The sequence below is a fragment of the Pongo abelii genome (genome assembly GCF_028885655.2).
Source record: "Pongo abelii isolate AG06213 chromosome 18 unlocalized genomic scaffold, NHGRI_mPonAbe1-v2.0_pri chr18_hap1_hsa16_random_utig4-1076, whole genome shotgun sequence".
Classification (NCBI taxonomy): domain Eukaryota; kingdom Metazoa; phylum Chordata; class Mammalia; order Primates; family Hominidae; genus Pongo; species Pongo abelii.
Window position 1 is genome coordinate 26,188 of NW_026946740.1, and position 12,218 is coordinate 38,405.

General features: G+C 47.4%; 1 protein-coding gene across 1 annotated transcript in view; it reads left to right on the plus strand.

Moving 5' to 3' along the window:
- Positions 1–12,218, plus strand: part of LOC129053930 (olfactory receptor 7E24-like) — a 53,198-nt gene that overhangs the window by 11,037 nt on the left and 29,943 nt on the right. The gene's annotated exons all lie outside the window — the stretch shown is intronic.

The following is a 12,218-nucleotide window of genomic DNA, read 5'->3' on the forward strand; positions in this document are numbered from 1 at the left end:
TCATGCGGGTCCTAGTTCTCTCTCTCTCTCTGCCATTCCAATTCTCCTCTTTCCATTACATTTAGGAGAACCCTGGCTGGATATGGTGGCTCACACCTGTAGTACCAGCACTTTGGGAGGCCAGGACAGGTGGATCACCTGAGGTCAGCGGTTTGAGACCAGCCTGGCCAATATGGCGAAACCCCATCTCTACTAAAGGACAAAAATTAGCTGTGTGAGGTGGCACATGCCTGTAGTCCCAGCTACACGGGAGGCTGAGGCAGGAGAATCACTTGAACCTGAGAGGCAGAGGTTGCAATCATGCCACCGCACTCCAGCTGGGTGACAGAGTGAGACTCTGTCTCAAAAAAACCGCAAAACGACCAAGGAAAGGGCATTTATTTATGGTATAAGAGCGGAAACCAAAAGGCAGAGGTTCCTCGATGGAGCTCTGCTGAGACGGTGCATATCAGCCATTCAACCTCTTCAGCACGCGGCGCACATCCAGGAAAGCCCCGCTGGGATTGATTTAGGGGCTATAAAGAAACATTATCAAGTAGGTGAATTTGCAGCTACAGAATCTGCAGGTAACGAGGATTGATTGTAGATGCACCAATGAACTGGAGGTCAGATTTTCAACTTCACCGTCCAGGAGATAGCCAGCAACCAAGAGCTAGAAAAAGGGATTCCTGGAGGGTGGTGAAGAAAATGGAAGTCTTAGAGGCTCAGAGACAGACGAATGTAATCCCTCAGCTGTCACCTGAGCTGTGGCTATAAAATGAGGCAACAGATTAAGAACAGTAAGCATAAGATTGAGGCCAGGCTCGGAAGCTCGTGCCTGTAATCCCAGCACTTTGGGAGGCCAAGGCAAGTGGATCATTTGAGGTTGGGAGTTAGGGACAAGCCTGGCCAAAATGCTGAAACTCCATCTCTACTAAAAAGGCAAAAAAATTTAGCCAGGCGTGGTGGCACATGCCTGTAATACCAGCTATTTGGGAGGCCAAGGCAGGAGAATCGCTTGAACTGGGGAGGTGGAGGTTGCAGTGAGCTGAGATCTAGCCACAGCACTCCAGCCTGGGCAACGGAGCAAGACTACATCTCAAAAAAAAAGAAAAGAAATAAAAGATTGGGGCAGTCCGAAGCAACCACCGTCAGCAAAGGAAGGATGAGGGGGAGTGAATGAAGGGTCCACAGGAGAATTAAGACAGTGAGGGCCCTTGGGGCCATTCGGTGAAGCGGAGCCAGGTCACTGGCGAGTGTGCCAGGGAATCAATTAAGGATGAATATGAAGCTTGAGGCCAGGCCAGCATAATCACCATGTGGGCGCCCGTATTTCTTTACATTTGCTGACTGCCAATCCAGCTTCCTCTGTTTCTGTGAAATACAAAGGAAGAAATGCTGTGACTTCCCCTCATTCCAAGGTGAAATCAAAGAAGGGGAAACTGAGAGACCTGTCTGAAATCCTCCACCGAGCCAATGGGGAGGCCGGAATAGATACAGCCGGTCACCCGACCTGTTCTCTAGGCACAGCTTTTTGGCTTTGCCGCTTACATCTGCTTCAAGTTTTAGAAATTTCCAGGCTCTGGCTTTTTTGCTGCTTTGGGGAACAAAGCATGCCCTGTCGAGTGTACAGCAAACCTGTCCTGCTCCTAAATCCAATCATCTTCAAAAGAGATGTCTGAGGTTTATTGTGCTACTCTCCAAATGTCATTATCATCCCTAAAGTGAAAAAAAGCTTTAATTATTATGAGCAGTGAAATTACCATATAATCTTCCAATTAACTGAATAAGGCACCAAATAAGTGCCCTCAAGCCTTAATTTCTACCTTGAAGTTAAGGTAGGTATCATGCTTACTTGGATCATACTACACATCCTCAAAGTGGGCAGAGTTGAAAGGCTGTCTAAACAGGTGGGGTGGAAGGCGGTGCCCTTCTCCCTCCTGTCCGTGTGTCGTGCTCTGTTGGTCCTTCTGATTGGTTAGCGACCCTGAGTGTTTCTGAGAGCATTTTGTTGTATGCCGGGGCAGAACAACTAATCTGGCCAATTCCAAGCAGAAAAGATCAAGTACAGATTTCATATCTGAGTTTTAAGTGCTAGTAAAAAGTTGCATTAAGTTATCAAATGCACTGCGATCCTGGCTTCATCGCCAAGTGGCTCTGCAGTTTGAGGATTATGCTGCATCCCGAAGAAAAGAAAATTGTTCCGTTTAGATGCTTGGGGTAAAGGGGGATTGATCCAGTTACTTTTCAACTAATCTAAGTCAGATGGAGTTCGCTGCATAACTTTCTAAGGTTGGTACTTGGTCAAAGAACAAGGTGATCATTTTTGTAGGATTGAAGGCCTTTGGTTGGAAAGGCATGAAGAAGTTTCTACCAGTCCTGTTTGAAATAAAATAGTAGTGTAATCTAAAGATTTTAATACAAGATCAACACAGCACATTTAGAGTAACTTTTGAAAATTGGTTGACGGATGTGCTTCTGTCTCTCTCTCTTTCCGTAGACGTGTGTGTAGCATATTACATAGAGAAATCTATAAGCCCTGGGTTATGTTGGTTGCTGATGAGGATTAACCAGAAGCTACTACTCACTTATTCACCTTTGATGTGCTCTAGTTCTGGTAGTCTTCTTCACTGTGTCATTCATTCAAGAACAGTTCATTGGGCTGGATGCGGTGGTTCACACCTGTAATCCCAGCACTTTGGGAGGCTGAGGCGGGTGGATCATGAGATCTGGAGTTTGAGACCAACCTGGCCAACATGGTGAAACCCTATCTCTACTAAAAATACAAACATTAGCTGGGCCTGGTGGCATGCGCCTATAATCCCAGCTACTCGGGAGGCTGAGACAGAATGGCTTGAACCCAGGAGGCAGAGGTTGCAGTGAGCTGAGATTGTGCCACTGCACTGCAGCCTGGGTGACAAAGCAAGACTCCATCTTGGGAAAAAAACAAAAAATATTGCATGGTCATGTCAGCATCCTCCCCACCCCCCCTTCCCCAGATCAACCAAAAAAATGGAGAAAAATCTGGAAGGCCACTCCTTTAGACCACTCATGCTAAGTATGAGTGCACACTCACAAAGCCTGCAAGCCAGCTGTATTAGTTCATTGTTGCATTGCTATAAAGAAATCTCTGAGACTGGGTAATTTATGCTGGATCTTAGCCAAAAGCCTGAGAAGCAATGGGATTGCGTAATTTATAAGGAAAGAGGTTGAATTGGCTCACTCTTCTGCAGACTGTACGGGAAGCATAGCAGCTTCTGCTTCTGGTGAGGCCTCAGGAAGCTTCCAATCATGGCAGAAGATGAAGGAGGAGCAGTTCTCTGACATGGCAGGAGCAGGAGCCAGAGAGAATGACCAGTGGACGCGCTGTGCACTTTTTTTTTTTTTTTTGAGACAGAGTCTTCCTTTGTCTTCCAAGCTGGAGTGCAATGGTGTGATCTTGGCTCACTGCAACCTCTGCCTCCTGAGCTCAAGTGATTTTCCTGCCTCAGCCTCCCAAGTAGCTGGGATTACAGGTGCCCACAACCATGCTGGCTACTTTTTGTATTTTTATTAGAGACGGGGTTTTGCCATGTAGGCCAGGCTGGTCTTGAACTCCTGACCTCAGTTGATCCACCCACCTCAGCGTTTCAAAGTGCTGAGATTACAGGCCTGAGCCACCACGCCTGGCCCCACACACTTTTAAACGACCAGATGTCATGAGAACTCACTCACTATCGTGAATACAATACCAAAGAGAATGCTGCTAAACCATCCATTGGAAACCTGCCCCCATGATCCAATTGCCTCCCACCACGCCCCAGCTCCAACACTGGGGATTACAATACAACACACAATTGCATGGAGATACAGATCCAGACTCTATCACCAGCCCTTCTGCTCTCACCTCCGCCGTTTTAGACAACCAGGATTTGAATTGCCTGTTCCATTTCTGTGCCAAATTATGACTCTGAAGAGGATGCCTCTCTGCCCATTGTTGGACATTATGGGCTGTACAGAGTGCTCCTTTTTCTGAAGCAATGACGTTGGCCATCAAGATTCATGCAGTATCTCTTGTTCTGTTTTTTATTTTTCCCCTTTTCTTTCTGTTCTTTTCCTTTTTTTTTTTTTTTTGTTTTTTGTTTTTTTGAGACAGAGTCTCCCTCTGTCTCCCAGGCTGGAGTGCAATGACACGATCTTGGCTCACTGCAAACTCCGCCTCCAGGGTTCAGGTGATTCTACCGCCTCATTCTCCCAAGTAGCTGGGATTGGCTAATTTTTCTGTATTTTTGTAGTGATGGGGTGTCACCATGTTTACCAGGCTGGTCTTGAACTCCTGACCTCAGGTGATCTGTCCGCCTCAGCCTCCCAAAGTGCTGGGATTACAGGCATGAGCCACCGTGCCTGGCCTTTTTTCTTTTTTTTTAAGGGCACTCTGAGTGTTTGCATCTTCTACCACACAAACAAAGCCCAGTCCAGAGACAGTGTCTATTCCTGTCAAGATCTAGATGCAGCCCCCCAGGGCTGCCAGCATCCATCTCACTTGCCAGTTATGTTAAGAGCTTTCCCACCAGGGAATGTGCCTCGCAGCCATGCGCAGTCGCTGTTTCTCTTGCTGGCAGACAGAACAGTTCTTTTTTTTTTTTGAGATGTTGTTCCACTCTTGCTGCCCAGGTCGGAGTCCAGTGGCGTCATCTCGGCTCACGGCAACCTCCGCCTCCTGGGTACAAGGAATTCTCCTGCCTCAGCTGGGATTATAGTCATGCACCACCACGCCCTGGAAATTTTGTATTTTTAGTAGAGATGGGGTTTCTCCATGTTGGTCAGGCTGGTCTTGAACTCCCAACCTCAGGTGATCCATCCGCCTTGGCCACCCAAAATGCTGGAACTACAGGCTTGAGCCACCGCACCCAGCGACAGAACAGTTCTTATTGGCATTTTGAGCCCGAGGGGCATGGCTAGATTCAGCCCATCTCTGCACTGCTGCAGAACCACCTTGTTCACTCATTTTATGGACCCAGGGGACCGCCTCACAGGAGCACACAAAAAAAATCCACTTGGTGACTCCAGCCACCTCCTGAGCCTGGAAGGGAGTTTTCCTGATGGGTGTGAACCTGTTCTACTTCAAGGCATCTTTCACCTCTCCACAGGGCTGTGCCCCATATGGACATCCCGTTAATAAGCCAGGTGGCTATTACCCTCTTGCCTGAGTATACAGCCAAGACACTGGTCACTGCCCAGGAGTCAGTAAAAACCCAAACAGGGGGCTTCTACCACTGTTCAACTGATGAAATATCTATTTCACAATATCACACTCCTGAGGAACACTTAGACACCATGATTCTTTGAAAATCAGTTATTGGCATCATTCTGGTAAAAATCAGCAGCTAGGAAAACAGCATGCAATTCAGCTCACTGAGCTGACTGATTTTTACCGTCTTTAGCCAGAGTAGCAGCCCTCCAAACAGGATGTTGTTTGTTCACCGCGAAATTGTCATTCACAGACCAAACAGCTGGGGGTGAGTGAGTTGAGAGTTGGTTATATAGGGCACTATCAAACTGTTGATAGAATCCAGCAGCTCCTCACTGTTCTAGAGTCAGTCGTAGGAGAAAAGAGGCTCCCTGCTTGGGAATATCTCCTCCCTGCATTCCTCAGGTAGAATGATCCAGTATAAACCATGTCCATTTTATTATGTTTCTTTCTCCCTTTTTTTTTTTTTTCTGAGATGGAGTCTTGCTCTTGTTGCCCAGGCTGGAGTGCAATGGTGCGATCTCGGCTCACTGCAACCTCTGCCTCCCAGATTCAAGTGATACACCTGCCTCAGCTTCCCAAGTAACTGGGATTACAAGCGCCTGCTACCACGCCTGGCTAATTTTGTATTTTTAGCAGAGATGGGGTTTTTCCATGTGAGTCAGGCTGGTCTTGAACTCTCGATCTCAAGTGATCCACCTGCCTCAGCCTCCCAAAATGCTGGGATTACAAGCATGAGCCACCGTGCCTGGCCCCTCCCCTCACTTTTCAACCTTTTCCAAACAAGCTTCTGTCCCCAACCCCGATTCCATATGGTTTCAAAATGGTTCTTCACGGCCTCCGTGTTGCTGAAACCATGGGGTTGTCTAACTCTCCTTCTTTCTGAGCTTTTGGCACTGTAGACCAAACAGCTTGAGGCATGGGCAGGCAGCCTGGAGGACCAGAGCATTTGGGCAATGGCTGGTCCTCATGAGCCTGTCCTGCTGCCACCCAGCAGCCCATCCTCGTGGGACTGAGGCTGGCTACGGAAGGCATTCTGCACCCCCTTGCTCCGTGTGTTACCCAAGGCTCCATGGTGCCTAGGCTTTCTTTATTGTTTAAAAGTGCAGGTCAGATAACTGCAGGTGAAGTTTTCTTAAACAATTTTGTTTATATATCCAAAGTGGATAACTGGGTGAGCTTTCACAAAGTAAAGCACATGCACGCCATGCAGATCAAGGAACAGGGCATGGCTAGCTCACCTGAGCGTCTCATTCTCCCCTCCCTAATGCTAGCTCCTCTCCTCCCAAAGGTAATGCTATCCTGGGGATACGGATTATTTTTTTCCTTTTAAATAGACTTAATGTGTTAGCGAAGTTCTAGGTTCATAGAAAAAATGGAGCAGAGGCCAGGCACTGTGGCTCACACCTGTAATCCCAGCACTTTGAGAGGCCGAGGTGGGCAGATCACGAGGTCAGGAGTTTGAAACCAGCCTGACCAACATGATGAAACCCTGTCTCTACTAAAAATACAAAAAATTAGCCGGGCCTGGTGGTGCATGCCTGTAATCCTAGCTACTTAGGGGGCTGAGGCAGGAGAATTGCTTGAACATGGGAGGTGGAGGTTGCAGTGGGCAGAGATCTTACCACTGTATTCCAGCCTGGGTGACAAAGAAAGAAAAAAAGAAAGGAGAGAGAGAGAGAGAAAGAAAGGAGGGAGGGAGGGAAGGAAGGAAGGAAGGAAGGAAGGAAGGAAGGGAAGGAAAAGGAAAGAAACAGAAAAGAAAAGAAAGAAAGAAAAATGGAGCAGAAAGTGCAGAGTTTTCATCAACCTCTACTCCCATCTGCCACACACACACACACGCAGCTTCCCCCACTAGCAATATCAAACCTCAGTGGGATATTTGTTATAATCAATAAACCTACACTGACACATCACTGTCACCCAGAGCCCAAAGTTTACATGAGGGCTCACTCTTGGTGTTCTACATTGCATGGGTTTGGACATATGGACAATGACATGGATCCATCATTGTAGTATCACACAGAGTAGTTTCACTGCCCTAAAAATCCTCTGTCTTTCACCAATTCTTTCCTCCTTTCTCCTGACCTCTGGCAACCGTGGATATTTTCGCTGTCTCCATAGTTTTGCTTTATCCAGAATGTCATGTAGTTGGAATCATACAGTGCGCAGCCTTTTAGGATGCGCTTCGTTCACTTAGGAATATGCATTTATGGTTTCTCCATGTCTTTTTGTGGTTTGATAGCTCATTTCATTTTAGTGCTAAATAACATTCCATTGTGTGGATGTGGGCCTAGGTTTCTTTGTTTTTGTTGTTGTTGTTGTTTTTGAGATGGGGTTTTGCTCTGTTTCCCCGGCTGGAGTGCAGTGGCACAATCTCAGCTCACTGCAGCCTCCACCTCCAGGGTTCAAGCAGTTCCCCGACCTCGGCCTCCAACGTAGCTGGAATTACAGAGGCGTGCCACCACACCCGGCTAATTTTTTGCATTTTTAGTAGAGATGGCATTTCACCATGTTGGCCAGGCTGGCCTCGAACTCCTGAGCTCAGGTGATCCATCCGCCTCGGCCTCCCAAAGTGCTGGGATTACAGATGTGAGCCGCCACACCTGGCCGGGCCTAGGTTTTTGAAGAAGGAATTGAACTGAGTGTAAGGCAGGTTGTACTGCTGAAGCGTCTTCTTTGTACTTGGAATGCGCTAGGACGGATAGACTTCAAAGTGCAAAGCGCCTGAAGGATCTGGCATTAGTCAATTGTATGCGCTGAGCTTCTGTCCCCAGAATACCACTCTCAGAGTAAGAATATGGCAAGGCCGGTTGGATAGGTGGGGCATGGATTGGAGGCTCAGGCCACTGCACTGCACATACAGGTCTTGATGTAAACGGTCTGGTGGAGGTCAAGTTCTGTTTAGCAGGGATAGACTATGTGACAGAGTGAAGAAAGGTAATGGTCTCAACGCAGCAAAAGCTTCATTCCCACTCATGTGACAGTCTGTGGAGCAGGCAGCTCCTCTCCTCATGAACCTGGGACCCAGGTATCTTCCATCTGGTGGCTCTGCTTCTCCGGAGCCTTGTTATTTTTTCCGTCTAGCTATAGTGACAAGATCTTTTGGACGAGCCGTGAATATTAAACCAAAGGCAAACTCTGGAAATTGATTTGACGTGTGGTCAGCTGCTCATTTAGCACAGTCTGGGGAATGCTGGGGTGATGGACAAGAAAGTTTTCATGAGGAGGCTGAAGAGATCTAAGTATAGGGGTGCCAGCCTGGGGCACTTCAGCAGGGACACTGGCCTAGGGGTAGCATCAGGGTGATCCTGATTTCCCTGGGGCAGGGTGTGGCTCACGACAGGGTGCTGAGAACCCACCAAGAAGGCTGGAACTTTCAGTACTCATTGTTTTATGAGGGCCTGCCTGTGTGCCAGGCGAGAAGACACTGACCAGAGGCCCAGGGCCACTGAAGGGTCTCGGCCTGGTCTCTTGGTGCCTGCGGGGTACACTGTACAAGCGATGATATAGTTCCAAGGGGCAGGATTCTGACACACACTCCTCGTGCCAATGTCCATTTTGCCACTCATGTTAGATTTTGTTTCTCTAAGTGAACTTACTCAGGACAGCTGGGTTCTTGGCCATTCTTCCAGTGGTTTTCAAGGGTGAAAAAAGGAGTTTCAGCAAGACAGCTCACGTCTGGATGAGCGAGGCAGGAAGTTTCTGTAGCCTTCCTCTAGTGAGCACTCTGGGCTAGTGGGCGTAAGGACCCCAGTTTCATGTGAGTCCGTGTGAAGAGACCACCAAACAGGCTTTGTGTGAGCAACATGGCTGTTTATTTCACCTGAGTGCAGGCGGGCTGAGTCTGAAAAGAGAGTCAGCGAAGGGAGATGGGGTGGGGCCGTTTTATAGGATTTGGGTAGGTAAAGGTAAATTACAAAGGGGGGTTGTTCTTTGGCGGGCAGAGTGGGGGTCACAAGGTACTCAGTGGGGTAGGTTTTGAGCCAGGACGAGCCAGGAGAAGGAATTTCACAAGACAATGTCATCAGTTAAGGCAGGAACAGGCCATTTTCACTTCTTTTGTGGTGGAATGTCATCAGTTAAGGCAGGAACCGGCCATCTGGATGTGTACGTGCACGTCACAGGGGATATGATGGCTTAGCTTGGGCTCAGAGGCCTGACATTCCTGTCTTCTTATATTAATAAGAAAAATAAAATGAAATAGTGGTAAAGTGTTGGGACAGCGAAAATTTTGGGGGATGGTATTGAGAGATAATGGACGACGTTTCTCAGCGCTGCTTCGAGCGGGATTGGGGCGGCGTGGGAACCTAGAGTGGGAGAGATTAAGCTGAAGGAAGATTTTGCGGTAAGGGGTGATATTGTGGGGTTGTTAGGAGGAACATTTGTCATTTAGAATTATTGGTGATGGCCTGGATACAGTTTTGTATGAACTAAAATACTAAACAGAGAGGAGAAAAACAGGTATTAAAGGTCTAAGAATTGGGAGGACCTAGGACATCTAATTAGAGTGCCTAAGGAAATTCAGCATAGTCCTGTCAGCAAAGATTATTTATTTACTTCAAGAGTATAGAGTGGCAGCTTGGGAATAGCACCAGGAGATATCAGCTGTGATGGCTTGGAGAAACAGTGTAAACCGACAGTGTAAACAAGAGCAGGGCATGTATGAGTAGTTGGGAACAGTGAATAGGAGTATGACTAGATAGAAGATAGTAAGGATGACAAGTTTTTTTGGGGGCACAGTCTATGTTGGCCTGGTGTCTGGAATGAGACTGGGGCCTAATAAAAAGGAGCGTCTATACAGGAGCTCCAATGGGCTGTATTTTGTAGCATTCTGAGGACAGGTCTGACTTCTGAGAAGGGAAAGTGGTAAAAGTATTGTCCAGTCCTTTATAAGTTAGTGGCTGAGCTTGGTGAGGTGTGTTTTTAACAGACCTTCAGTCCATTCTACTTTTCCTGAAGCTGGAGGACTGTAAAGGATATAAAGGTTTCACTGAATACTAAGAGCCTGAAAAACTGCTTGGCTGATTTGACTAATAAAGGCTGGTCTGTTTTCAGACTGTATAGAGCTGGAAAGGCTAAACTGAGGAATTATGTCTGACAGAAGGGAAGAAATGACTGTGAAGGCCTTCTCAGATCCTGTAGGAAAGGCCTGTACCTATCCAGTGAAAGTGTCTGCCTATACTAAGCGGTATTTTAGTTATCTGACTCGGGGCGTGTTGAGTAAAGCTAATTTGCCCGTCCTGGGTGGGGGCAAATCCTCGAGCTTGATGTGTAAGGAAAGGCCTGAATAATCCCTGGAGAGAAGTAGAATAGCAGATGGAACACTGAGAAGTTATTTCCTTGAGGATAGATTTCCACGATGGAAAGGAAATGAGAGGTTCTAAGAGGGGGGCTAGTGGCTTGTACTATAGCATAGCCTGCCTTTGCTGGTGTGTGGCGATTAGGCCTAGTGGATGTGCCATGAATAAATCAAACGTGATCAGGGTGAGGAACAGGAAAGAAGGAAATATGGGGAAATGGGGTGAATGTCAGGTGGATCAGAGAGATACAGTCATGGGAGTCAGGTGTGGCACCAGGAATAATGTGGGAGGCCGGACTGAAGTCCGGGCCAGGAACAATGGTGACTGTGGGACTTAACAAAGAGTGAATACAGCTGAAGGACCCGGGGAGCAGAAAGTATATGCATCAGGTGTGAGGAAGAAAATAGATTTTGGAAGTTATGAGAAATGCAGAGAGTGAGTTGAGCATAGTTTGTGATTTTGAGGGCCTCTAAAAGTATTAGGGCGGCAGCAGCCGCTGCACGGAGACATGATGGCTAGGCTAAAACAGTAAGGTCAAGTTCTTTGGACAGAAAGGCTACAGGGTGCAGTCCTGGCTCTTGTGTAAGAATTCTGACCGCACTAACCATGCCTAGGAAGGAAAGGAGTTGTTGTTCTGTAAGGGATTGAGGTTTGGGAGATTAATCAGACATGATCAGCAGGGAGAGCACGTGTGTTTTTATGAGAATTATGCTGAGATAGGAAACAGATGAGGATGAAATTTGGGCTTGACTGAAGTAATGGGAGCTGTCTGTGAAGGCTTGTGGCAGTACAGCCCAGGTAATTTGCTGAGCCTGATGGGTGTCAGGGTCAGTCCAAGTGAAAGTGAAGAGAGGCTGGGATGATGGGTGCAAAGGAATAGTAAAGAAAGCATGTTTGTGATCTAGAACAGAAGAATGGATTGTGGAGGGAGGTACTGAGGATAGGAGAGTATATGTGTTTGCCACCACGGGGTGGATAGGCAAAACAACTTGATTGATAAGGCGCAGATCCTGAACTAACTTGTAAGGCTTGTCTGGTTTTAGGACAGGTAAAATGGGGGAACTGTAAGGAGAGTTTATAGGCTTTAAAAGGCCATGCTGTAGCAGGCGAGTGATAACAGGCTTTAATCTTTTTAAAGCATGCTGTTTGGTGGGATATTGGGGTTGAGTGGGGTAAGGGTGATTAGGTTTTAATGAGATGGTAAGGGGTGCATGTTGGTCGCCAAGGAGGGTGTAGAGGTATCCTATACTTGTGGGTTAAGGTGGGGAGATACAAGAGGAGGATGTGAAGGAGGCTTTGAACTGGCAGAAAAGGTGGCAATGAGGTGTGGCTGTAGCCCAGGAATAGTCAGGGAAGCAGATAATTTCGTTAAAGTGTCTTGGCCTAATAAGGGAACTGGGCAGGTGGGGATAACTAAAAAGGAGTGCTTAAAAGAGTATTGCCTAAGTTGGCATCAGAGCTGGGGAGTTTTAAGAGGTTTAGAAGCCTGGCTGTCAATACCTACAACAGTTATGGAGGCAAGGGAAACAGGCCCTTGAAAAGAAGGTAATGTGGAGTGGGTAGCCTCCGTATTGATTAAGAAGGGGACGGACTTACCCTCCACTGTGAGAGTTACCTAAAGCTCGGCGTCCATGATGGTCTACGGGGCTTCTGAGGTAATCAGGCAACATCAGGCTTCAGCTGCTAAGCTGAGAAGGAGTCAGTCA